Consider the following 6,427-nt stretch of genomic DNA (forward strand, 5'->3'; position numbering starts at 1 on the left):
CGTTACTGCTCTTACCACCCGACCTACTATCACAAAAGGTTTTTTTCCCTTGGTTCTTGTCTTGGCACTTTTTTCCCTCTGCTCTTCAAACCGCTACCCTTCGTTCGACTTTCGACCCAATCTATCTCTAGATGAGCGTGTATTAATGGTTTAACCAGACGTACACAAACATCGCAGTACCCACATCCTGCGAACCTCACTTTAGTGAAAACTAACCCTTATGCAGAGATGGCAAAGGCCATTTGACCATCTTCTTCTGTGCGGAGGCACAAACAGTGCCCGAACTCTTACGGGAATCGGCGGTAAAGCCTCGAGTAATGAGTATGACGGGCATGGGCACTATGAATATAGAGCGGGACAGTAAGTTGCGAATGTGGGTCTCACGGGAGGCGGGCCAGAGATAAGTTCCTGCAGTCGTAATATCCTCTGTGTCCTCGGTGGCTCAGTTGGACAGTCTGCCTTCGGCAGTGACACAGTGCGGACCGTGTTGCCTGCCGGCCGCGCTGCGGTGCGCGCGCCTGTTTGTTTACGCCGGAGCAGCTTCGCGTGTGCGGTGTTGTGAGTCTAGAACGAGATGGCACACTCGTACAGAAAAACGACTTTGAAGTTCAGTTTTGGGAACGACTATATACGACCAAAGGCACACGAGACTGAACGTTTCTTAAGAGAAGAGGTAAAAATCGATCCACAGGAAATCGTGGAAATCAATTTATCGATCGTTTCAAGCGTCGTCTATGTCAAGCTTGTTGAGGAGGCTGCTTGCGAAAGACTTCTACAACGATCACCGAACGGGTATCATTTCTGTCATTCCGACGCGAATGTTGGTGCGGCTACGGTCGATCAAGCGGGAATGGGGATCCGCACTATACGAGTCTTCGAATTTCCGTTTGAGGTCCCGCCTGAACTTGTTACCGATGCCTTTCGACCATACGGTACAGTTCTATCCCATGTGGCCGAAAAATGGACGAGTTTTACCACGTACCCCGTTTTAAATGGGGTGAGACAAATACGGATAGAACTGCGAAAGCACGTCCCCTCTTATTTGTACATAGGAGGTTGTCGAGCGATTATAATCTATGATGGGCAACCTCGCACTTGCTCGGAGTGCGGGAAAGTAGGTCACGTCCGCTCGGAATGCCTCCAGCGACGTTTAGTGCAAACCCCACGGGATGACGTTCAGGCGCCGCAACAGATGACTGTCTTACCGTTGACCTTTGTGGAAGCCCTGAGAGGCGACGTGAGGGAGATTTCCGATGGGCACCAGCAGCTGCCCCCTATAGAGAACATGGACACCAATGGACTAGAACTCCGACCACCGGTTCCACCACAGCAGACACAGGTGACCACACAAGAGATGCAGCTGACGGCCGCTCCAGGCTCATCCGTGGTGGCTGCCAGTGCTTCCACCGAGAGCGTGATAGGCCAGGCCCAAGACGGAGGATACGCAACCCAAACAGCCGATGCGGAAGCAAGGCAACGGAAACAGCGTTCGCCGAAGTGAAGAAAGAAGCGTCGACTCACTTCTGCTGACGATAGCCATAGTCCCGAGGGGACAGTGGACGACAACGACAGTATCGACCTAGACCAGTGGATTCAACAGATACCGAGATGACGATGCAGGAATTACACAGCGACGATAACTTGAACTCTCCTCTCCTTTGGTGACCGGAAGGCAGAAGTGGAGATGACAATTCGTCAACATCCGAGCGGTGACAACGTTGCCTCCCACCCTTCGACCAGTTCCGGAAATATGCTGGGGGACTGGGCGCAAGAAATAGACCAACAGGAAGAGAATGAAAATACGAACGCGACGATTGAGGATAGCCCTGGCCAGAGGCCGGGAGGGGTCGGGAAATGTTGAACAACTTAGTGTGGTGAGGAGCGCCGGGAGTGCAGATAGACGCTTAATGACACCGCCCTACAACTGATGAACACACGCCAGGCGCACCGAATTGCAACAATAAACATTAATGGCATTCGGACACTGCTTAAAATTCAAATGCTGAAAGATATGTTACGCGCTGCGGACGTGGATATTGTACTCCTACAAGAAGTGCGTTTCACATCGCCGCTAGAGTTCTACGGCTACGGGACACATTATTCAGTGCACGATGAAAGTGGATGCAGTGTGGCGATTCTCACCAGGGAAGGAATAGGACTGGAGGACATGTCTCTCCCTTCGGCACGTGGCATAGCGATCACTGTCGACGGCGTTCGTTTCATCAATTTATATGCGCCATCTGGCTCCACAAAACGAAGAGAAAGGGCGACCTTTTACAGCGAACAGATAGCACCGTTGTTCGCTAGACGCTATGATAACTATATAGTGGGCGGGGACTTTAATTGTGTCGTCGACAAAAAGGACCAAGTACCTTATTATGTGCCATGCATGGAACTGCGTGCGTTGATTACCGAAATGGCGCTTCTGGATACCTGGGAACTGCAGCATGGCGACAGACCGGGTTATACGTTTGTAACGGGACACTCGGAAAGTAGACTTGATAGAGTCTATGTGACACGAGCTCTAGGATGGCGATACTGGATGCCGAAATCTGACCAGCGGCTTTTACGGTTCATATGGCGTACGTCTGTACGATTTCACTAACGCGTCAGAAGATATGGCGGAGTAAGGGTCACTGGAAAATGAATTGTGCACTTTTACGTGACACTGAATGTTGCCGGTCGATAGAGGCGGCCTGGGTGACCTGCGTTCGCCGACAACGATCATACACCTCGGTTCTCCAGTGGTGGATCAAATGCGCAAAACCAACGTTACGGAGAACGTTGATACGATACGGGCAGGACAAATCGCAGTGGAACCGCACCACGGCTGATTTTTATTTTATAGCCCTGAGGGAGCTGATGACCCAACAACCAACGCCGGAAAGGCACACGGCCATGCGCAGGATAAAAGTTAAGTTATTACAGCTGACGAGACTAAGAATGGAAGGTATAATGGTCCGGGCGAGATTGGCGGACACAGTTGCTGCCGAAACCCCCTCCATGCACCACGTAGTACGTGAACGCCAACGACGACGCAGGACATTGATCAGGGAACTAATCTCTGAAACTGGCCAGCAAGTTGTGAACCAGCGTGATATTGCGCATGCGTTTACTGACTATTTCCGCCAGTTATATGGACCTGCACAAGTGAACCACGAGACACTACATGATGTCATATCGGAAATGCCAGATAGAGGACCACCACTGGATGCACAGACTTTCATCACAGCGATAACAGAGGACGAGCTGACAGATGCAATTGCCAGGGGGGTGGGGGCTCCGAACAAGTCCCCAGGACAGGACGGCTTCCCAATTGAATTTTACCGCGCCTTTGCATACCTCATGGGACGGACCTGGATTCAGATGTACAACGAACCCCTGTTACCGCAGACTGAGATACCTGCCGAATTCACGGAGGGTATCATCATCCCAATACCCAAACCACGCGGTGGCAGAAGGCCAGGAGATTATAGACCACTCAATCTCTTGAACTGCAACTATAAGATTTTCGCGCGCATCCTTGGGGCTCGCCTGCGGTCTTCAATTTCTGATAGACTCCTCACAGATCAAACTTGGCGGTAAGAGTAACGTACATACAGCGCTCGGTGACTACCGAGATATCATCGCATTAGCAGCGGCATGCCGAGTGCGTGGGGCACTCATCGCTATTGACTTCGATCATGTGTTCGACAGAGTGGATCATATCTTTTTGCATGCGGTGATGGGCAGATTGGGAATCCCACAGGCCTTCATTCTAGTGATCATGCGACTGTTACACGGCGTGCGATCAAAGGTCTCGGTGAATGGGTGGGGCACTGACTACATTGTTATTTCAAGGTCAGTTCGTCAAGGTTGCCCCCTTTCGATATTTTTGTATGCAATGGCTTTGGAACCCTGTCTATATGGTCTCCGAAGGCGGTTGGAGGGAGTGCCGTTGCCACAACTGACCTTTCATTGCCGCGCTTATGCTGACGATGTGATGCTGGTGGCAAGGACAGGCGACGAAGTACGTACGGCGTTGGCATGAATATAGCGATACGGGATGGCGGCAGGAAGCGTGCTTAATCTACAGAAATCACGCTGCATGAAAGTCGGTTGAGGATTACAACCGGGGGAGGAAGGCCCGCTCATGTTAGTTAAGACCATAAAATGTCTAGGTATTACGTTCCACACGGATGTGCAGCGGACAGCAGCGGATAACTACCGACGCATATTGAAGCTGATGCGGACAATGGTGCTGTTACAGAAATTGAGAGCGTTGGATATGATTCAGAGGGTGACCTATGTTAACGTATACCTAGCACCGAAACTCACTCACGTAGCGCATGTCATGCCTTTAACGTGCACAATGGCATCACGGATACAAGCAACTTTCGGAACCTACGTGAGTGTGGGACACCTGTTTAAGATCCAATACACAACGCTTACGCCACCACCAGGAGAGGGTGGACTTGGTCTAGTGAACGTATATGAAAAGGCACGGGCGTTATTCGTCAGTACGATTTTCCGACTGTGGCGCGGTCAATTTCGCAATATCTCGGGTACGTTGGCCGATGTACTAGCGCCCACTTCAATGCTGCCCCCAGTCAATGTGGGCCATATTTCACCGAAGCTGTCACATTTCAAGTCTTTTTTTTTTTTTTTTTGAGCTTAGCTGTGTCAGTTATTCCTTCCCAACAACACGGCTGCCGACGACGCCAGATGTATACCAACTCTCACTGCGCCGGTGCCCCAGGAATACCCTGGAAAAGAAGTACACAGACAAGAACCGGCGACAGATATGGCGCGTTATACGGAACGTTTACCTCCCAACGTCGGTACGCTCAACATGGTATATGGTGGTAAATAGGAAGTTCGCAACGAATCAACGGCGCCACGCGATTCATTTGGCAGACACTCCACTATGTTTAGGCTGCGCAACAGTTGACACTGATGAACATCGTTTAGCATGTTGTGGGACGGCTCCAGTGTGGCACTTGGCACAACAGATATTGGCGTTCCTGTTACGCTCCGCCCCTCACACAATTTCTTCAGACACACTTTTTTTCCCCCAAGAATCTTATTTTCCGGTCCAAAAAACCAATCCAGTGACATGGGTACGGGGAATGGTGGTGAGCTACGTGTATAACGAATCGGAAAAGGACAAAATTGATTTTTGGCGTTTTCTCCTGGATGGACACACGAAGGTGCAACAGCATAAGAAATATGGGCAAGACTTCGCTAATTACTTGCGACTTACATTTACCGACCCGCCGGCCAGATGGGGTGTGACGGGTGAGAGATGAGATAGACGAAGAAGCCGAGATAGACATCGATCACACTTACGGACCCTTAGTTAAGACGACCCAGTCTTACACCAACGTCTGGAGAACGAGTCGATAGATGGCTCTCTTGCTCTATCGAATGTCGGGTCGTGAGCTGGTGTCGCCCCCGACACGAATTTCATTTCATTGATACTGGAGCATGTTTCTTTTGTATTTGTACTATCCGCAATGTCTTCATGTCTTTCATTAGGGCATTTTCGGTTTTATTCGTTTCTTAATTAATTAATTTTCTCATTAGCCACTATTTGTCAACATATGGACATTGTAGACACTATTTATGCGGTAGTACAACAAAATGTATGCCAGCAAAGGTGGTATGCCTGACATTGAAAAAAAAAAAGTGGCTAGCGTTACTGCCTTTGGATCACGGGGGCCCGGGTTCGATTCCCGGGCGGGTTGGTCATTTTCTCTTCCCGGGGACCGGGTATTTGAAAAAAGAAAAAAAAAGATGGATGCCGGCACGGTAGCTCAGCGTGTTCTGTCAGAGGGTTAGCTGTCCTCTGTAATACTGACTTAACCGATCAACGACGAACTTAAATGGGTGTCTTACGACGTCAGCCACGAGCAGATGCAACGAACGAAATCGGACAAAACGAGATTTAAAAAAAAAATAAAAGATGGATAGAGTGTCTGCCGTGTAAGCAGGAGGTCCCGGGTTCGAGTCCCGGTCGGGGCACACATTTTCAACTGTCCCCGTTGACTTATATGCAGCTAAAGATATTCATTTCATTGTAATTTCAGTCATATTTGTTACATAATGTGTTATTCATTTGAGTACTGTGCATTCTGTTATTCACTTAATTATTGTTCAAAAAGGTGTCGTTCACATTTTGGGAAGGAGGGCGTATATGGGCAACGTTAATGTCTGAGCTATCGATTCAGTGTAGTAATGGACTTGTCTATTGTGTAAGGATTACCTGTGGTCATTTTAATATTATTTATTCTGAAATTCAGGACTGTGAACCCCTCAGTAAATTTAAATCTTTTCTTGTTAATTGTTATTGAGATCTTTCCGACTACTGTTTGCCATGTTATTTGATGCGATTTGTTTTTTATGTAAAGGTTATAGGTGGGCGCTTTAAAATTGTTTGTTCTAAATG

Source organism: Schistocerca piceifrons, chromosome 7 (assembly GCF_021461385.2).
Source record: "Schistocerca piceifrons isolate TAMUIC-IGC-003096 chromosome 7, iqSchPice1.1, whole genome shotgun sequence".
NCBI lineage: Eukaryota > Metazoa > Arthropoda > Insecta > Orthoptera > Acrididae > Schistocerca > Schistocerca piceifrons.